We start from the raw sequence: 21,914 nt of genomic DNA on the forward strand, positions 1-21,914 counted from the left end.
TGTCTTTCTGTTAGCCAAGCCCCTGCAGCACAGAGGAGAATGTTACCATGAGTACAGAACAGAAACTCTTCTGGACCTAAAAAAATTCATCAGTACCGCTTATTGCTTACAACGTAATTGATAATAATGTAAAGTTTTTCATCTCTGAACATGAGTGTAAAGTGGTAAATGGGGCAAATTTCTTGCATCTCCCCTAGAAAAAAAAGTGACAAGTATGTGTCTCCTACTGTCTTTTTGAAAAGCTTCATTTAATTGTGCAGTGAAGCAGAAGTTGTGAAACTCTCCAAAACTACCTTAAACCCCAAGGAAAGAGGATAGAAACCACTCCTCAATAAACTCCTTCAAATCTTTGAGAAGAGTGTACTTGCTTCATTCCTCTTCCTGAGAGATCTCAGATTTTACTGACAGTTTCTCCAAAAATGGGGAAACATTTGGTCTCAGGAGCATTGTCACTTGTGAGGCAATTGGAGCAGCCTCAGAAGACAAAAAACACAAGACTTTCTGCACACTATTGGGGAACTCCAAAGAAGTCATGGTTAACTTGTTTCAAAACTTAGTTCAGTATAGGAAATAATGTTGAAACTATGACTTAGAAATGGAAGTTGTGCTCAGGGATGATTCTTGACTTCAATAGGGAAAAGAAAGGAGAGAACGAATGCTTGACTGGAAAATTGGGATGCCTGTTTTGCGAGGAAATTAATAATAGGAAACACAGGAGAGGTAGATGAAATGCTACCTAATAGACATTTTCTACTGTTTAAATTAAGGAGCTGCTAAGGAAATATTTCATTACACAATGTGTAATTAACGTGCGGAACCTTAAGCCACAGATACTACTGAGGCTAGAAAAAGAGGATTTAAAATATAGGCTGGTATTTATATGGACGTTGAGAATCATGATACATTAGCTGGAATAAAAACCAGGATATGTTCTAACACAAGGAAGCTAGCTGTACAAGAAAACTACCTAAAAAAAATTAATTCAAATTATGTCCATGTCTTGTGGTTGCAGACTCTGAGGAGGAGCCAGGGCTACTGCCTCAAACAGCACCTCCACAGATGGCTAGGCAGGCTGGTACAGAGACTCTCTACAGGGACAGGGGCTGAGCACACCCACATGGGTTTGTGCCTCTGGACGGCTCACTGGCAGCTACCTGCTCTCCTGTAAGGCATCGACTTTGCTGGAACCTGCCTTCCCACCTCCTCTCTAGGCGCCCAAAAGGCTCCAGATGAGCACTTTTGGCTGAGGGCATCGAAGGGGGCTAAGGGACCACAGGACGCTGCAGAAGAAGGCAGAAGACAAGAAGGTCGTAGCCACACTGTCAGTCACTTACAGCCCACACTATTTTTCTTACTCAGTAATGAGAATTAAGAGGCAAACTTCCCTTAACAATTAACAATGTCATTCTCCACAACGCAATTTCTTGCCTGCTTCTCCGTCATATACAGTGCTGGCCAGGATTTCAGATAGTGGGCAAGACTGCCTGCAGTCACTGTTTCTGGGGGTTTTTTTCACTACAAAAGCATGTGAGAAATGTCACAATTTGATGACATTTCTTGACGCCTTTCCTCCTCCTCTTCTTGTACGTAGTCTATGCTGTCTAGCTGGACTTTGTTTTCCTGAACTACTGCAAGCCTTAAACATGTTTATTGCTATATATGAGCAATAAATAAGCATTAAATGCCATACAAATAACAATAAATATGAAATCTACTAGACCACATTTGTGGATACCTCAGCAAAATGGCTCAGAGGTGGAATGCCTCTGCCATGGCTTGCTCTTGAAATTAAGTGCATGCATGAAAGGCAATGGAATTTATATGGCCAAGAAATGCACTCTGGAGGACTGTCACTGGAAGAGACCTTCAAAAACTGACTAAAACATTAGTTTGGATGATAAGAGTTTATATCAGTATGCACCCTGGTACAAAAATATATTCCCTGCGGACACCTCTGGGAATGCCTAAGCTTTGAACTGAAGTACAGTGGAGAGATTCCTACGTGAGCAGCAAATAAAGTAGCGGCGCAGTTGTGAGTGGCATAGCTGTCAGTGAGGCTCGGCTTAGAGGGGCAGCTGAGTCATTCAAACACAGCATTGTACTGACCTAACTGTGCTGCCCCTGGTTTCAGCCCTGAATCTCCAGCACACCAGCAGCTGCAACAGGTGGCCAGCCAAGTCGAGCCCTGGGACAAGCAGAGGAAAGCCACCACAACTGCAGATCCAACACATAACAAAAGTAGGACTCCAACACCTGACAAAACCCATGACTTGCCCAGTGGCACTGTATATACTACCTTTTGCATTTGCCCACCGCCTCCCTGGTCTTGTGTAATTTGTTGGCTTCTCTTCACAGTAACTTGCCCTGACTGAGAAGGTAGGAAGACACTCCACTCCAAGCTGCACCCAGCACTTTACAGTTAAGGTACTCTCTAGGCAGGAGAAATAACTGACTAGGAATTCCCAGGTCCCTTATGCCTCTGCTGCATTTCCGAACTCAGGTTGATGTGATTGCACAACGCAATGCCAAGATGCCTTGGTAAGATCTTCAGAGAGGGTTTATAACATCAGAGTTAATTGTCCAGGCAGAGCAACATCTCAACACACCTCTTAGCACTCATTCAGTAGTGTCCCTGTGCTGGTTTACATTACAAAATGCCTTTCCCTGACTTCTTGCTCTCAGTTGCTCTCCCAACGCCCCAAAAAGATGCTGGCTAAGAAGTCCAGCACTTGGAGTTGCCTGACCATATAGGAGAGCTGGTACCCGTGCTCCACCTCATTGCTCTGTATTTCTGTGGGCTTGCTTACACAGCTCTCAGTACATCACACAGCTTTCTATGAATTATACCCCCTCCCCCAGCACTGAGACAGGGAATCTGGGGCCTTGGACTACATGGAACAAATGCATGTCTCCAGCCCCAGACCTAACCCTACAGCAAAACTATACACAGGTCACTGTCACAGGTATATTAAAGCCCCCAAAGATGGAGTTGCTGAAGAGTTTTAAATAGCGCTTTGAGACTAATGGATAGCTTCACAGGGTGAAATGTGCCAGCCTGGAGTAGGTCCTCAGCATATAAAGAATCAATGACTGTAAACGAGGAGTTGAAATTGGAAGAGGCAAAGCACAGTGCAGAACTAAAAAGAAATCACTGCACAACTAATGTGATAGGAGAGGAATTGAAATGGAGAAAGGCATCCTATTTCTGTGCCCAAAACAGGTGGAAATGTGAGGAGGAGATTTTCTTTTAAAAAATATTTAAAAGTAGTAAAAGACTTCCCATTTAAAAAATGTTGAGGAAAACCTTTGTACAGCTATGGGGGAAAAGAAAAAGGGGACCTATGATCGTACTGCAAAGGAACTTTACCTCCAAATTCGAAACATGTCACAATGATAAATGGAAAGAAGGTAAACCTCCAAATGCTATGACTACCCTCAGTTCAGTTCTGGACAGATGTTTGATGTATTGTATCTCTCTGTGACAGAGACCTGAGGGTTCAGAGGGGGTTTTTTATTATTATTTAATATTTTAGCAAAACTTGTATAGCTTGTCATGCCAGCAAGGTATTTTTTAATTAAAATGAAATGTATGTATGTGGGGTGAGCCAGAGTTTATGAGGAGCTTCTTCAGGGGGAAAATGAATCAGTCCAAGATTTTCAAGAAGGATTCGAGGCTAAGCTCGAGCTTACTAACTCGGGAGGAATGTAAATTAGAGTGTACTTACCAGGCAGGGAAACCTGGGCTGGGAGTCAGGTTCTCCAGCCAGGGAGGGCATCCGCCCTTGCAGCTCTGCACAGCAGGCAAAGCAGCATTTTCCAGCAACGGGGGCAATAGGAATGGGATTGTGTCTTGACGCAACCCTGTGAAGTGTGTTCTAGGAATACCTTGCTTGAGCAGGGAGGTTGGTCCAGATGACCCCACTGTGGTGCCTGCCAACCTTACCCATTTGGTGATTCTGTTGATTCTGTGTTTCGGTGATTCTGTGGGAGGTGCAGTGAGTTACGTTTAGCACAGTGAAGCCAGAGGCTGGTGGTGGTTGAAAGGCAGCCTCGTGGGTAGCTGGAGGAAGGATCTGGGTAAGAGCCATGAGGTTAGTGGCTGCTAAGCACGTTTACCTGGGAAGGAGAAGGGTCAGGCTACACACCTGGCTGTTGCAGGCTGGAAAAGGGCTGCTCAGCTCCTTTCAGAGGGGTTGTAATGATGGCCAGTGACTGCCAACCCACAAAACTTCAGGCAGGCACTCTTCCTTTTACTCCATCTAAAAGACCATCTTGTGCCCAGATGGAAGCCCTTTTGGAAATCAGTAACAAACTGTCCCCTTGTGAAAATTTTCTGAAGCTGTGAAAAAGCTGCATTTACTAGGTGTCATAAGCTGTATTTTCACGACTTTCCTCTGCATTAGGTAGGCTAAATAATATTTATTACTACATACTTTTATATGTTGTACATTTAGTATTATACTGTACTAAATATCTTTATTTACACTAAATAATAGTAGCTCTTTTCAATGATCACAAACAAGAGCCCTTATTGTCATGAAAATACATCAGAAGGTGTAAGAAGAGCTCCACATTCAGCTTTCCACCATCAACAGTGCTATACTTTATTGGGATCAAAGTGGAAGTGTTCCAATTACCCTAATTCCTTAGTTTGTCAGTGAACTCATCTCTGAGGAGGGATTCTAATCACTGAGAAATCCAGCTGAGAAATGGCATTACATCTGGACATAGGACTAGCATTAGAGACTAAAGAACAAGTGAGATGACCCTTTTTTATAGGCGATTGTGTATAGTTGTGCACCAGGAAAAAAAAAACAAATGTAATTGATGGTAAGAGCAGAAGATGAGAGGCATAAGTTTACTCGTTCTTAAAACGCTTATCGAATGCTATGTCTGTATTTGATTTTCATATCATTCATATTAATTTTTGAACATATAATGCGATCTGTTTTGTCCTATCCTGGTAGATGAATAGCGTTCCTAGTTTTTTTTATTATTTTCTGTGGGTTTTTTATTTTTTCTTCTCCTGTTGATTTCATAATGTGGTATACTTGTAATAAGTACTTGTCCTGTCTGAAATCATTCTTGATAAACAATACATATGAATCATCATTTTTCAACCTTGTTCTGAACCATTTCAAAATTAATAGACTAATTAGTAACCTGGTAAACTATTATCATAACCATTTTTAAAAAACCAACCACTTTGGTGTGGCCAGAAATTGCTATTGAGATAATATCCATGACAGTCTTTTGCAACCCTCTGCCACATCCCAAGACATGAAAGTTTCTCTGCTATGTGCTGAAGCACGCTCTTGTGGTGCGACCCAGAGTGCCAAATATGAAACAGTGACTCACGTTCCTCAGGATTCAGCAATCCTCTCTTTGAATATTTCACATAGCTGCATCCCTAGTCAACCCGCCTAACTTGAGGCGCCTAGCTCTCTCCCCACCAAACGCACCTGGAGTGGAAAAACTCCTTTAAGAGCTATCCCAGTATAGGGATGCACCTGACCCGAACTGGGCCATATATTCAGGTGATGGGCAGAGGCAGGGCAGTGCTCGTCCATCTTTAGTCTAGCTAAATTTCACTGGCTTTTTCTGCCCTTGCAGTGCTTGATATCTTCCTCCTGGTACCATACAGATACCCAGCCCCTGTCCTGGTTTTTCTGATCTGTCTGGAGTTTTAAATCTTCAGCAACACTGGTGTTTGCATTAGTGCAATGCCACAGAAGGATTTTTTAATACTGCCAAAGCAGGATGACAGCCACTGTGTTATGATCCTATATCCAGCTTCATCTTCAGTCTCTCCCCACTACCCAGGGTGTTAACCAGATTATATTTCTATCCATCTTGCGCAAGATGAATATTTCTAAACTGGCTATCCCAGTCTTACAGTCTGCAGCACTTATCTGTGTCCGCAGCATGCATATTTTTATTTAGTCTCCCATCCTTCAGGAATGACTTTTCTTTACCCTTCCTAAAGCAGCAGCCTCTCCAGAGGTGCCCTTCCTTACTACACCTTCTCAAACCCTCATCTTTAAATCTATGTGCAGGCAGATGAGGGGGAGATCCCCTCAGATGGGGACACGCTTCTGCCTGCTTACAACTCTTCCATGCACCTCTTGGTGCTGCAATTATTTTATGCCACACACTTTCTGTTTTAGCATAGGACCGAAACCCTCCCACCAGCCCCATTGCCTTTCCACAGGAACAGCAGCATCAGGGGCATGACAAACCACGAATTCTGCCTCCATCCTGGTCCTCACATGTGTAACTCCAGGAGTGACCCCCTGTCCTGCTCAAGCCATCACAAAAATGGCAGTTTCTGATAATGTCCTTCATGTTGCTATTATGATGCAGGAGAGAAACGAGTTTCACACACCTGTTGCTGAAAGCCCAGCACACCTCAGTGGCATCCCCTGTGCTACGAGAAGTCTTCACACAGAGTTTTATAGTTTTTTACCATTATTTTGCCAGCTGGTTTCTTGGTAGCGAATTGAGCAGGAATTGCATTTTTTCCCCTCAAATATATTTAACCCATCAAGCTACAACTCTTTTTTCTTGTAATTTTCTGTGGGGTTTAAAAAAAAAATTCTCTTTTCTCTACAAAATTTAAAAAAAAAAATCATCCTTTCTCAATATACCAGATAGTTCTTCCCATATAACCTGTCTTACTTTTGGTGTAACCAATTTCTAATATTTATACTGAAAAGTCATGCAGCTAAACCTTCTTCCTTCCTTCCTGCCTGTCTGCCTTCATGCCTGCCTTCCTGCCTTCCTGCTTTCCTTTCTGCCTCCCTCCCTCCCACCTTTGGCTACCCAGACATAAGGCTGTCTTATCATGATTTCTATCTTGAGTACTTCCTTCCATAGTGCTTGAGGAAGAAATCCATTTCCAAGTGAGTTTTTCACAGTATAAGTTTAGCGACATTACCTCCTCTTCTGTTTTTTTCAGAGGCTTATGAAAGACGATGTATCTGTGGAAATGGATTACCAGGTCTATATGGGCATAGTTGCATGTCTGTATGCCTCCATCGGCAGCACCTATGGAATCATAGACAAGCTGGAGTCACTCCTTCACTGAAGTCTCTGATCTCAGCTTCCCCTATCTTGGGAGCAGGCTGGTACAGCATTACCTGGAAATCTTCACATTGGAGTCCATGAGAAAAATCAAAAGAGGAAGAAAGAAAAGTTTATGTGGTGTAAAGCATCCTCCACATTCCCCAGAAAGCATGGGTTGCTCACAGCAGGAGTGCCATAGAGCAGAGGACAGAATCACAGAATCACAGAATATGCTGAGTTGGAAGAGACTCACAAGGATCATCTAGTCAAGTTCTTAGACCTTTACAGGACCATTCTCAAGAGTCACACCATGTGCCTGAGAGTATTATCCAAATGCTTCTTGAACTCTGTCAGGCTTGGCGCTGTGACCACTTCCCTGGGGAGCCAACCACCCTCTTCATGAAGAACCTTTCTCTAATATCCAGCCTAAACCTCCCCTGACACAACTTCAGACCATTCCCTCAGGTCCTGTCACTGGTCACCACAGAGAAGAGATCAGTGCCTGCCCCTCCTCTTCCTCTCAGGAGAAAGCTGCAGACTGCAATGAGGTCTCCCCTCAGTCTCCTCTTCTCCAGGCTGAACAGACTAAGTGACCTCAGCTATTCCTCATTCAGCTTCCCCTCAAGGCCCTTCACCATCTTCATTGCCTTCCTTTGGACATTCTCTAAGAGCTTCATACCTTTCTTATATTGTGGTGCCCAAAACTGTACACCATATTTAAGGTGAGGCCACACCAGTGCACAGCAGAGCAGAACAATCCCCTCTCTTGACTGGTTGAAGATGCTTTGGCTGATGCAACCCAGACATAAAATGCAAATGCAAAAAATGCAAAAGACATTTGCAAACTTCCCCTGTGGACCTGTGGTGGGTCTCTGAAGAGTCTGGAAGGAAGAAAATAGGAAATTTATAATTTTTTTCCGCACTTTTTCTGAATTAAACAGTGGACATTTCCATATAAAGGAATTTACATGTAAGTTTAATTCCTTCTCTTGACAGAATGTAAACCGTGGCCTGGGTAAAGGATTTTTGCATGACGTCTGCTTCTCCTTCTTCCCTTTCTTTTGACAGATAAATATTTCTCTCCCCACAGTCCTGACGTTGAACACCAAGATATATCTGCGTGTGGCCACCAGCATTTGAGTGCTTGCGTTACCATAAGGAGAGATTATGGTGAGCACTAAGGCCTTCTAGTATTGAATAGGGAGAAAATAAAGATGAACAGGATAGCACAATGCATACTTGGTGCAGGCTGGCCAAAAGGAGCTCAGTATCAAGGGCTGTGGAGGTGTTGAGGTGCCACCTGGGCTACCAACTCAATTACTCAGCACAGCTGGAGAGAAAAGGCATGACAGAGAAAATGGTATCAGTGTTTTTGAGTTGTCAAAGGCTATCCGAGGAGAAGGTAAACTCTTTTGGGACCTATTTGAAATTCAGCACATTGTGTACCCATTGTTGACCAGAGGAAATATAAATAGCATTGGTACACTGTGGAACACTTCCAAGCGAGTTTAATTAATGTATAAATACATCTAGGTTACACATGGCATAGCATTTTCCTTTTTTAGACTTTGTAGGTTTAAGTTGTGTTTGCAAATCAGTCTATTTGCACGTCAAAGTGCAATTGTGACACCAATATCACCAGGCCTCATGATCATCACACATATACAGAGGTAAACATGTGTTTTCTCCCCAATTACTGAGACCTTAAGTATTATAGCTCAGCATCTGAGCAGTAGGACATTTGGCATGTTTAACACCAAAGAAACATCCCTCATGGAGTTACAACATTGGTTTCAAAGCTCTTAATTACACCCATCAGGCCCAGGAACAAGGGTTTCATATCTTTCAATCAACTGAAGGAGCCTTCCTGACTGCAGCAGTGTCTTCAAGAAAGATATCTGAACTGAGTGTGGTCTGGATGTGGTCGCTGCGAGAGCAGCACTGTATTATTCATAGGAATATGGCGGGTATGCAAACTCCTATTGAGTTTCCAAATTGCATTCAGCTTTTCCAAGAAGTATTCCTGGCATTCTTTTTATTCAGAGGGGAAAGTTACTCCCATAAAGCAGATCAAAGGGAAAAGGCAGCTTACCACTCATAGAAAAGATCCTTTCCTCCTTTGTGCCCTTTCAGAGTAAGGAAAAGTGACAAACAAGTTCCCTCATTTCCCACGGCAAGGTAGGCAAAGCACAGTGCCTGACAGACACCATATCAAAGGGGCGAGCCATGAGGTTAGGATGATGCACCACTCCATGTCACAAGCACTGCTTAGCCTCCCTTCACTCCAGCAGCACTGGCTCACCAGGTACTATCTTGCAACAGTTTACTTCCATGGTTTTAAATGGGAAGCGCTAAGACGTTCCCTTTCAGGAAGGAGTGAAAGGGCTCAAATTACCTGAACGCACCAAGAAGAAATACAAAAGCATGAATTTAAAAGAGTCTGCGTGGAGTTCTGATTTCTGTCATCAGACAACACCGCTGCTGGCAGTAGAAGGTCAAAGCAGCACCTTTAGGCTCAGGAAATGGAGAAGAAAAGGTGAATCAAAAGAAAGAATATTTAATAACAGAATCAGACAGGGTAATATATTTTCCTCCGCATTTTGTCCCGCAAGCATAGGCAGCCCCAAAGGTGATGGTCATCTCAGCTGTTCCCTGCAGGTTCTCCAGCCAGGACAGATCACCAAGAAACATTGTGAGATGAAGGTGGGAAAAGAGACCCAGATTCATCAGAAAGTCTCTATCGAACTGAGTCTTTATGCCTGATGGTGGGTCAGGTGTGGTGGCCATGGCCAAGCCTGCAGCTTCCCAGGAGAACATGTCACACTGTGAAACCAATCTTTGTAAAGAGTTCCCATATAAACAGCTGCCTCCCCAGTAGGTAGGCACTGGGCACCAGGGAGCTAGAAAGGCAAGGTAAAACATGAATAGAAACATATCCCAGACCATTAAATGTAAGTAGGGTTTTCTTCCGAGTTTTCTCTTCCTCACCCTGCAAAGCAAGAAATTCTGAGAGATCATGGTTGGAGCATAAGAAATAAGGATAAAGGAAAGTGCTTAATTTGTTGGGGGACTTTTTAATTTTTAATTCTGTGCCCCAAAGAAGCCACTGCCTAGGCAGCCAAATCCTATCTGGAATAACTAATAAAGGCAGGAGTTATGGCACAGACCCCCATAGCAGCCCCATCTATCTAAGCTAGTGAAAAAGCAGATGTTTTAGCCTTCTCCGCCCAGGAGGTTGCAATTCCCCTCATGAAGAGCTCTCCAACATTAATTGCAGAGACACAACCTGCCTTTTTATAAGACAAATTAATAATTTTCTTAATCCATCATCAGGATATGGAAGGCTTTGATGCTTTAATTCCTTTCCTGTGACCATGGCAACAACAAAAAGGAAGGGGGTGTTAATTTTCTCATCCATGAGAATTTCAGCAAATAGCATGTTAGCATTCTTTGCCTGTGAGTCTTTGCTGGAGAGGAGTCCAGAGAATTACACAAAAGGCAGGTAACAAAATCAGGTGTTTCAGACATAATGGTATGATGATGGGAGTGAAGCCGGAGCTAGACTTCAGCAACCCCACTCTGGACAGAAAATGCAGAGAGGCCGTAGCACTAAGATTATTCAACCCAGTCCCATCATCCTTCAGGGAGAAAAAACCAGCTCACCACAGTGTTGTGCTGAGGGCATTGAAGCCCACTGATGCTCAGAATGGGAAACCTGTTAAAATAAGTGTGGGTTGACCTACCTTTTCCAAAAAAGAAACAGAATAAGAGGACATGGCTCTTAGTCTGCAGTATAGGTCATTATAGCACTAAAATTGGTTATTGCATAAAAGTGCAGTGTATGCACACATGTCTGTGCATGTATATAAAGATATATGTACATAAACATATATATATATGTGCATGTATGTCTCACATGTCCATACCGCACAGTCTACCATATGTTTGCACATGCACTACTAGCTGTGAAAGAAGTTTCTAGCACTCAGACGGCAAGTCCTTTTTATGTCGTGCATGATTTGCGCATGCACAAGTAAAGACTCTTTCCCCTCCAAAACACTTGGCCTTATCCATACAGCCCCTGAAGAGCAGAGCCCAATCCGTGCCACACACCCTGTGCTGCCTAGGAGGATGTTAGCTCTCATTGACCACAGCTGCGCCGGGGACACGCTCACCAAAACATGTAACTGACCGCAGCACAGAGCTCACACCATCTGACTTACTGGTATAGTCAAAAACCTTCACTTTCTCTCCTAATGAGTGCAATCCCACCCCTTGCACCCACAGCTTCACTTCTGCAAATCCCATCGGAGCAATCCAGGGCACACTCCTGACAGCTGGAGTTCACCCCTGAGGATTGCATACAAAAATGCTCACAGAGCTGATACTAAATGCAGCTCCAATGCTGGATCTTCCGTTGGTTAGGAGAGGCTGGATTCCTAGCATGTGAATCACGCTACATGGTCTGAGGGAGGCTGATTCACCCAAGTTCTACTTTGCTGGAACTAACAGAGCCAAAGCTTTGCCGAGTGAAGGTATCAAGAGTCTAACATGCAGAGTCCTCAAACTGAGCGCACTGTTTGGCTGAGAGGAGTCTGCATTCAGCTACTGTGAGAAGCCCCTGTCTCTTGAGGTCCTGGACTGACATACAGACAGTGGGCTGCCTATTCTGCTTGGAGGTGATGTTTCCCCTGCATTTGCACTCTTCTGTACCTTGAATGTATGGTCTCTGCTTTTTGATACACAGTGCTGGCACACACTGGTCTTTCCAGCCCCTAAGGCACTGAAAGCACAATAAATGCTGAATAACATCTGCTTTCACCAATATTAAATAAAAAAAAAAGTTTTCACTTTATGATTGCTGAGGCAATACAATGTGATTACAGGCAGGCACATTAATATAATGCCAAGCTTCGAATGGGCCAAAAAGTGTCTAAAGAGCACATCTGTATTCACGATTGAGCACACTCTGATCAGCTCTGTGAACTAATCAGGCTTAGCTAGTGACACAAGTTGGGACACTTCCCTTTTCTGGAGAGCAAACCTTCTTTGCTCATTTGTGATTGTCCATGGTGAGACAGCTGGTAAGCACTGTGGAGCTAAATTTTACTAACTTCATGAAGCACCCCACTTGAAATAAGAGTCTGTGCTACCAAAGCAGAAGAGTATCTATCTTTGAAGGGCACTAAGCTTGTTCAGCTGCTCCTCAGGGTTTCCTCACCAGTGGGATGCCTCCCCAAGGATCATGTCCTGTACAACTCTATGGTTTCTCCAGACAACTGCTGTCTGTTGCATTTTTCTGGATCATTAAAACCCACGGCAGCGCTTTGCAGATAGCACTGGGAAATGGCAAACAGTTGCTGCAATGCTGTGTTTCATAAGGAGGGGGAGAAATTTCCACAGAGAATTTTTCACCAGTCCTGAACTAATGTGAGTATTTTACATTCAAAGAATAAGAAAAGTTGATTTAAAAAGTTTTGCAGCTCTCAGGAAATCAGAGATGCAGAGACCTTAAATCATAAAGTTCAGGGGTAGTACTCTCAAATAGCATGCAACCTTAAGATACATGAAAGTGGTTTAGTGATTCTGACATCGTGAGCTGAACTTCCCACAACAGAATTACAATTAAATTTAACTTTCCCTGTGTGCTTAATCTGCATTTCTTGAAGTACATGTGGACCCATTTAATGTCCAGGGAATATTTATTCACTGAAGGTGGCTAGTCACTAACTGATCCCACTTCAGCTTAATACCTTGCCTTTTGCACTACATTCCAACTCCAAAACACAGATGTAAAAGAGTATGCCAGTACCCTTCTACCAGTGCAAATCCCAAATGGAGAAGAATGTGAGCATCTCTCCTGGTTATCACTTAGCTGAGATGCCTATTTCAAAATTCAGGGTGCCTACAGAAGATGGTCAAGCAGACCTTGGACACCCAAAATGCACTGGGAGAGTCAACTGGAGTTAAGCATTATAAATGCCCTCTGAACACCTATAATGCAGAGCGTGGGTCTGTTTAACATTGGTTGTTTACAGTAAGGTCACGGCATTGCCATGTTTTTTTGTGAGCTGCAGAGCATGAGGGTATCTACAGGAGCCAGAGCACTTCTGAGCCGGTGGTAATCTATTTGCTTGGCTGTGTGGGTAAAGCTAATGCACCTTGTAGTTTTGGGAAAATGAATGTTCTCAGGAGGATGGAGAGAGGCACAGATGTATATTTTGTTTACTGTTGGGGATATTAGCTTTAGCACATGCGTGTGTGTGGGCTTAGAGGATTAAGCATGATTGTGCATTGACGGTCAATACTATTTGCATTTTATCATGTGTAAATGATATTAACACAGAAGTTATGATGCAATGTGTAGCAAGTTTCATTATGCCTCATTAAAGCAGCTTTCCCTTGCAAGTGCAAATGTACTGGAAGGCTGACCTAAATGTAGAAGAAGCTGAACGCTGATCCTTATCTTAATGAACAAATACAATTAGCCAAGTGTAAGAGTGTCAGGTATTGAAATGATCCTCTATAATACCTTCTTTCTTTATTTCTCTGCGATGAGCATCTCCTGATGGTATCAGAGCAGCATCTCATCACAACACCTGGCAAAAACTACCTGAGGGTCCGTGAAGCATCATATCTGGGCAGTCAGTCCAGGCCCAGGGTAACCAGTCAGTTCTCCTGCGGTTGGACTTCCTCGAATGTACACTTAGCCTCTCAGGACATCCTGGGGAAGGTTTCTATTTCATGCCTTTCAGCTTCCTTGACTTCTCAAAGAGTGAAGAAAGCCTCAATCTCCTCCACCAGAGCTGGTGTCCCTCACAATGATTGCTCCACTGGCAAATTATGATAATGAAGATGGGAATGAAGGGGTTGCAGGGGATCTTTGTCATCCTTTGGCGAATTCTCTTGACAAATGTGTGGCAAGGACAGTGACATCCTTTCTTCATTTTAATTGCCTTTTGATTTGCAAGTCAAAGACTTTCATCTTGCATGGAGACTCTACTGATGAGCTGGCCTCCTGTCCTCTGGAATTTTCTGCCTAGAAAAGGAGGGGAGAATAATAGATTTCCAGGGTAACCTGTTCCAGTGTTTCACCACCCTCATTGTAAAAGATATCTTCCTTCCATCGAGTCTGAATCCACCCTTTTCCAGTTTAAAGCCATTAGCCCTTGTCCTATCACAACAGACCCTACTAAAATATTTGTCCCCATCTTTCTTAAAACCCTGTTGAAGTATCAAAAGACCACAGAAAAGTTTCCCTGAGGCTTTCTTTTCTCCAGGCAGGATAAAGTCAACTCTCTCAGTCTGTCTTCATAGGTGAGGTGCTCTGTTTTCATCTTTGCAGACTTTCTCTGGACCCACTTCAGGAGGCCCATGTCCTTCTTATGTTGGAGGCCCCAGGGCAGGACACAGTGCTCCAGCTGAGGTCTCACCAGAATGGAGCAGGAGGGGGAAATCACCTTCCTCAACCTGCTGGCCACTCTTCTTTTAATGCAGCCCAGGATACGGTTGGCCTTCAGGGCTATGAGCACACACTACCGGGTCATGTCCAACCTTTTATCCACCAGCACACTCAACTCCTTCTTGGCATGGCTGCTCTCAATCCCTTTATCCCCTAGACTGTATTGACACTGGGGGTTGCCCTGACCCACGTGCAGGACCTTGCACTTGGCCTTGTTGAACCTCATCAGGTTCCCCGGGGCCCACATCTCAAGTTTATCTGGGTCCCTCTGGATGGCATCCCTCCTTCAGGTGTGTCAACTGCACCACACAGCTTGCTGTTGTCTGCAAAGTTGCTCAGGGTGCATTTAATATTACTGTTAAATATCTCATTGATGAAGATATTTAACTGTACCAAATAGTGACCCAAGATGGACCCCTGAGGGACACCACTTGTCACTGACCTTCATCAGGACATTGAGCTATTGACCTGTACCCTCTGAATGCGACTGTATGCTAACCAAGTCCTCATCCACCAAACAGTCCACCCATCAAATCCAATTCAGAGAGAAGGATGTTGTGGGGGACAGTGTCAAAGTCTTTACATCTTTAGAAACGACATCTGTAGCCCTTCTCTTGTCCACTGATGTGATCACTCCATTGTAGAAGGCCACAAGGTTGGTTAGGCAGGACCTGCCCTTGGAGCAAAGCCATGCTGTCTGTCTCGAATCACCTCCCTGTCCTCCATGAGCCTTAGCAAAGGCTCTAGGAGGATCTATTCCATGATCTCCCCAGGCAGAGAGGTGAGGATGACAAGTCAATCCCAGGGTGCTCCTTTCTACACTTTTTAAAAATCATTGCAATATTTCCCTCTTTCCAGTCACTGGGCACCTCACTGGACTGCCATGACTTTTCATATATCATGGAGAGATATAGGGCTATATGGAGAGATATATGGATTTGTATAATTGCACCACTGAGTACAAGTTGTAAGAGCTGATGCCGCTCCGGACTTGACTCCATTGATTAACAGGCACCATGTGCAACACATTTATATTTTGGGACACAGGGACTTCTTCCCTCTCAGTTAGGAAAGGGGATATTTTGCTTCATCAGAGCAATGGAAATTTGAATCTTTGTGCGATTCTGCATCAAAGAGACATCTGGGACTGTCTGGGCTTTTCCAGGCAAAGAGCTGCATCAGAATTGATTGCCCAGACGATTTCAAATGAGTATTCACTGAGTGCAATGATTAAGGCTACTTGTGGACGTTTATTTCTAGTCTAAAGTCTTATAAAGTTTTCAAAGCAACAAAAATTGTCTTACCTGCTTATGCAATTATATAAGCACATCCTGCTTCATCCAGCCTCTATCCTCAGTATTTTTTCAAAGAGGCAAGTAATTTCATCTGGATTTGAAAAGCTGATTTAACTAGAGAATTTAAGGTTAGATTTGGGAGAGGCTTGGGCACTGACATTCCTGACTTTTAAGTGATCTGGCCTCCAGGAGCTCATGAACCACACTGAGACTCCCTGCGTGATTGATGGCGGTAGTTGGGTGCTTCAAGACTTGAACGCAACCGGGCCGGCAGGACACAGGGGGATCTTCTGGAAGAGAGCATGCAGCTGCTTACATTCAAGCAACAGGAAAAGTGGAGGACAAGGGTGTATCTGCAATTCTCTCTTGCACTAAAAGCCCCTTGAGGCTGGAGTGAGGCAATCCTGTCTGCCTGGGATCCATTGTCTGGAATCTTCTCCTGGAGATTGGTACCTACGCCCTTTCTTTCAAAAGACTCCACACAGATCAGTCTTTTAAAAACAAAGCAGGAAGAAGAAAAGGTGGTGATAGCTTTTATTATATAATGCCTTGGTATTCAAAGCATATGCTGAGGAAGTGGGAGGCCCAGGTTCCTCTCCCGCCTCAGCCCGAGGGGCCCAAACCCACATCTCCCACATCCCATGAGAGCGCCCCAACAGCCAGGCTGGAGGCTACCTTGGGCGGAGGAGCCTCCTCCACCCCTGCTTTGAAACTGCCACACTCCAGCCAGGAATGTCAGACTCAGGAGGGTGGAGGGGGGGTGTGGGGGATAGCAAGCAAAAAGCACGTGCCTAATGCCGAAACCTCGCTCTGAGGCCCGTCACCAGGGAGTGGGGAGCCCCAGGCTGCCTCCTCAGTCTCCTGACAGCCCTTATTCCAGGAGATTTACACGCTGACTGTGGGTTTTGGCATCCAAATTCCTCCTGTCTCACTGGAATCGTGACTCCAGGAAAGGCTTTCAGCAAGGTGGCACTGCGATGGGGGGAGGAGAGGGTCTCTCCCCCAGGCATCCTTGCCCCTGAGGGCACTTTCTTGGGAGGCAGCAGACAGGGGGGTCCCCTCCCTCCCTTGCTCTGTGGGTGCTCATACGTGTGCAGTCTTTTGGAGCTGCCATGGCGCTGCATGGGGAGGTTCCAGGTGCAGCTACCAGGGCCCACCAAGCCCCTGAACAAGTAAAATGCTCGTTTACTTCACACCAGGGAGGCTTTGGCAGGCAAGAGGCACTAGACTGCCAGTTCTGGCAGCTCTGGGGACCCCAAGGAGCGTGGCTCAGGATACCTGGGTGAGCTCCAAGGCAAAGAGTCAGGTGTTTCAAGGACTTGCAGGCAATTCCAGGGTTAAGTGGCAGTGTAGTTGAGTTTTCCAGACAAGCTGCTTGAACACATGGATTTCAGCTTGGTTTATACCCTTTGGTTTTGATCTTACCTACAGCAGAGGAGGTTTCTTTTTTTCCAAGCAGGCATGCTGGGTGGCAGACAGGGAATTAATGTCCCATCCCTGATGTTAGTCAATAAATCAGCTCCTCACTAAAATTCGGGATTAAGGGTCGTCCAGAGAAATCAAAGGGGGAAATCAAGCGCTTTCCTCAACTTCAAGGCAATGGATTAGAGAAGAGGGACACACTCATCTCAAATCACTCAGATATGAATTGGTGTTAAAACTCTAGCACGGCTGATACTTCTCCCAGCCTAAGATCAACTTATCCAGTCAAAAAAAAAAAAAAAAAAAAGGAATTATGCAAACAATTTAACAGCAGGGGCTAGTCTTTATTACAGTCCCCTCAGGACGGGCAAATGAAAAGTCCTGAACAGCTACCAACAACAATAGCCAAAGTTACAGTAACAGGGCTGAAATACTTTGTGAGCTTGGCAGCTGTCACGCTCCAAGAAGTCATGAAAAGGCACATAACACTTAGCAATATCTGATAGAAGTTTGCCTCAGTATCAGTTCCTGGGAAAGGTTAAGCTGATAATCGCTTCTTCAGAAAAAGAAAAAAAAAAAAGGCGAAGAAAAAAAAAAGCTGGAAGGAAAAGCAGACTTTCTGGTAAATCTGTGACAACAGCATCAGCAGCTCCAACTGGTTTGTTGCCCATTCCTTTTGGCAGCCCAGTGAAGTCATCTCCCAAAGATCTACACCTCTCTGTTAAGTAATCGTGGCACTCACGTTCATTTGGCTGCAGGAAAGCCGTCCCCATTAGCCAATTAACTAGCCCACTAGGAGGTCCTCCTAAGCACTGTAGCTGTTACACCTTCCTTGCAGAGCACCCATGAGCCTTGCAGCAGGATCCAGCACGTCTTGAAAAGAGCAGAAAACTGCCCTTTTTTTTTTTTTTTTCCTGTGAGACGGAGACCTTTGAGGGAAACCTTGCTATTGCTTCCTTCATGCTCTAGGAAGCTCTCCCTAGGAATTTCTCCTTTTTGGAAGGCTCCTCCTCCAAAATAAGCCAAATTACTCAAACGGGGCAGAGGTGCAATCAGCCAGCACACTCCTAAGGACAACTCCTGTGGGGAACAGGTTTCAGCCTTCCTGGCACAGGATAAACATCTGTTCTTGCTTACCAGCAGCACTTGGCCTTTCACTTTCTGCTTTCAGCAATGTGAACTGGTTCTGCACGGCGTCTGTAGTAAGTTCTTACAAGCACAGAAACACTCAAAGAACCTATGCAGGTAACACCAATGCAGGGAGACTCCTGTCAGCCCTGCTCCATCCCAGCAGACTGCAACTTGCTGCTCTCTACATTCTTTCAGCATGTGAAGAGGCACCTTCCTGTTCTCCCAAGGCTGTGACAGTCTCTGTCGCTGCTAGAAATGGCAGCAGAGACTTTTCCATAAAACTATTTGAAAAATGCAGATTCCTTTCCCTTCTGTGTTGATGTGTATGCATGATGTGACATGCCATTCAAGTAAATCCAGTTTTATTGACAGGAATACTCACAGAAATGAACATATGCATGCACACCCAAAACCAGATGAAAACAAAATTTTAAATTTGCAGGTACGGACATTTATACCAACAGATACAGAGAAAACACTATGTAGTTTCTCTGATCTATTATGAATGTGACTCAAAAATTCAACAAACATTGACTACATACATAAACGTGTGACCTACGCAGAATGCTTAAAAGTAATTGCAAAAGGATTTGTTAAGTAAATCAAAAAAAAAAAAAAAAAAAAAAAAAAAAAAAAAAAAAAAAAAAAAAAAAAAAAGATTGTCAGGAGACGACTTGGATGTGGGAAGAGGCACTTAATTCACTGCATGAATGACTCACAGTGAATTACTAGCATAACTCCACTCAAGGAAATCACTACTCTGCAAAAGTGCATACATGTTAAATCAACCAAAACACAGAGTGGTCCATATTCTTGATACAATGCTGCATTCCTTCTGGTACAGAATGAGGAAAAATCCCCTCAACTGAGCAGGGAGCAGGGAGAAATCCTCTTTTTTGGTATCCTGGCAATGTTTTCAAAAGACAGTTCAACAGCACTCACTTGCCCTATTCATGCTTGGCATTTATGTTAAAAAGAAAATCTGGGCCTCTAATATTCAAGAAGCAGCTCTTGTTGACAATGAAACTTCAACTAATAAATCTGAGGCTGCATTTCCCACCCAACTCAATTTAATGTCATAAGGTAATTACACTCAGGATAAAGTAACTCCTTCCTTCATTTGCTATCTGTGCTTGAACTGTGAGGTACAAAGCCTACTGGAATTAAACAAAGGGAACTATTTTTCACTGTTCCACCTACTTTAATTTCCCATAGCAGGTCTCCAAAACTACAAAAGGGGCAAAAATGTATATATAAAAAAAAAAAGAAAAATGCACCACAGCTCCTTTTAAAGTCTCATGTGCATGACACAACCCACCAGCCATACTTCAAGCATCAAATTCAGCATTATTCTCTAGGAATAGTGAATGCGGAAACTTCAGCTAGTATTCCAGAGCCCTCGTGTTAGGAGCAACTGCAGTAGGATCAGCTGGGCACAGAGAGCATCCCATCCAGAGCAGAGGTCCACATGGTAGTGATGGTGCTCAGGGCAACAGCGTCCTTGGGGAGGTAGGAGAAGCAGGTTTGCTTTGGTGGAGCTGCCCAACACCTAAAGCACTGGCTGCAAACAGCAGACCAGTGCCATGGGAGCTGCAGCCCAGGCCACTCCCACCCCACTGGGGTGAGAGAGCAGGAGCAAATACAAGCACATGGATCCTGCTGCCCAAGGAGACCCCAGCTATGCTGTTGCGAGAGCCCTGGAGCAGAAGACCCAGCTCCTCCTGCTGTTTCTCCCAACAATTCTTGAATAAAATGCATAAATATTCCCTGGAACTGGGACTCAAAATCTGGGATTTTCCTTTGTCCCAGTGCAGACAATCCCCCATGTCATTCACTCATGGCAAATGTTCCCATCAAAAAGATTCTCAATATTATGTTTCAGCAGTACAGTAGATGGAAAGACCCAAGTGGCTCAGGCTAAGGAAAGCCTACAACACCCATCTCCCACTTCTCAAAAGCATGCTCTAAAAACACAGAGTATCCCATGCAGGAGAGAGGAGTTATGGTGCAGCTTTTAACTCAGATGTGTTTGAATAAAATGGGTATGATCCCACTACCCTGCCTTAAGCCCCTCCAGCAACCTAAAAGTAGGATATGCCCTGGCTCCTAAATGGCAGTGGGACTACCTCAAGTTTCTTCTCAAGGTTATTTCAGCATGTGCTGGATCTGTGGCTAAGATCCACTCGGCATTTCGTATCTCAGAACAGGTGAAGCTATTGATTTCAGGCAAATTTGGCAGTTAAGTGGTGCCAAGGTGCAGACAATGGAAACACGATTTCATATATCAGAGTATGGTCCCGATTTTGTGCACATTAATATTGCTCCAAATCCACAAACCAGCTTTGAACATGAAGTTTATGAAATTTATGCTTGTTTTGTGGGCAAATGCCTAAAACACATCTTTTGCTCTGCTTATTATCAGCAGCTCTCTTTCAGGCAAGGAAACAAATCTTCCTCATCCATTTTTAAGAGATTTGCTGTATTACGTTGGAGCACGTGAATTTGGCAAGTGCTTGCTCTGGGAGGATACTGCACATACCACACGTAACTTGTGCTGTGACAACCTAACCCAAATCCACTTAGAGGCAACTAAGACAGCTGCATGGTGGTTGTGAGATAGGCTTCTGGCAGAAATCTGAGAAATTCTCAACACATATTCCATGTTATAAAAGGACAGATAATAACTCCTATTGCACCCAGTCCTAGAACTTGCTGCACAGGAGGATTACTGACAAACACACAACTCATCCATTCCACAACAGAAACGTGCACCAAAACAGCAGACTGAAGGACCTGAGAGAGCTGGTAGACTCAGGGAGAAATTCTGCAGCATTTTCAGAAACAGACAGTTTTTAGAGTGTCTCGATGAACTAAGCAACAAACTCATCAGACAGAAGTACAGGACTGAGAGACGACACCAGATTTTGCAGCTGTGCTGCTAACCCACCTCGCTTCTGTTTTCTTTACCCTTCCACCTTTTGGCTGTCCAGTCCACTGAGCGTGCTTGAGGCAGAGACCATACCCTGTTTGCAGTGTTTCTTCCATCAAAATGTTTGAAAAACTATTTGCAGTACTTTTTAGCAATCGAAGCAGAAAGGTTGATAACGTGATCTGACAGTTTTCAGACTGGAGATGACTGGTAAAACCAAGCTGGATCCATTTTATACCTCCAAGTGGTCGACTTTTAGCTCTCAGGGATAGTGATGCCACTGAGAGGTGTTTGGAGATTTCAGACATGACCTGACTTAGTTCTGCCCAGCATTTCTGCCCTCAAGCACACATTTGCAATGACAACAGAACTCTGCACGCTTCTGAGAAATGCCTTTTATTGTATGACAGCAGTTGTCATGTGAATGTCCACAAAAGAAATCATTCCATAGCGATAACAAAATCAAATTATTACACAAATGCAAGAACTGAACCAAACCAAACCAAACCAAAACCAGAGTTAAAACGAGGAAAATGCAGTGTGCTGTTACACAATGTAAAACATATACAGAAAGCCACACTCTTCTGCTGAAGGGTCAGATGCTCATCAC

At 44.1% G+C, this 21,914-nt stretch overlaps 1 long non-coding RNA gene across 1 annotated transcript; it reads right to left on the reverse strand.

Annotated features, from left to right (window-relative positions):
* Window positions 1-7,623: 7,623 nt before the first annotated feature.
* LOC114057667 lies at window positions 7,624-21,683 on the reverse strand. The gene is made up of 3 exons (XR_003571277.1): window positions 21,671-21,683; window positions 15,667-15,678; window positions 7,624-7,769 (listed from the first exon to the last, which is right to left on the reverse strand). It is a non-coding gene; the product is annotated as an uncharacterized LOC114057667 (long non-coding RNA).
* Window positions 21,684-21,914: the final 231 nt, after the last annotated feature.

Source organism: Empidonax traillii, unplaced genomic scaffold (assembly GCF_003031625.1).
Source record: "Empidonax traillii isolate 1590-97213 ecotype Southwest subspecies unplaced genomic scaffold, ASM303162v1 scaffold141:size962631, whole genome shotgun sequence".
NCBI classification, from domain to species: Eukaryota; Metazoa; Chordata; class Aves; order Passeriformes; family Tyrannidae; genus Empidonax; species Empidonax traillii.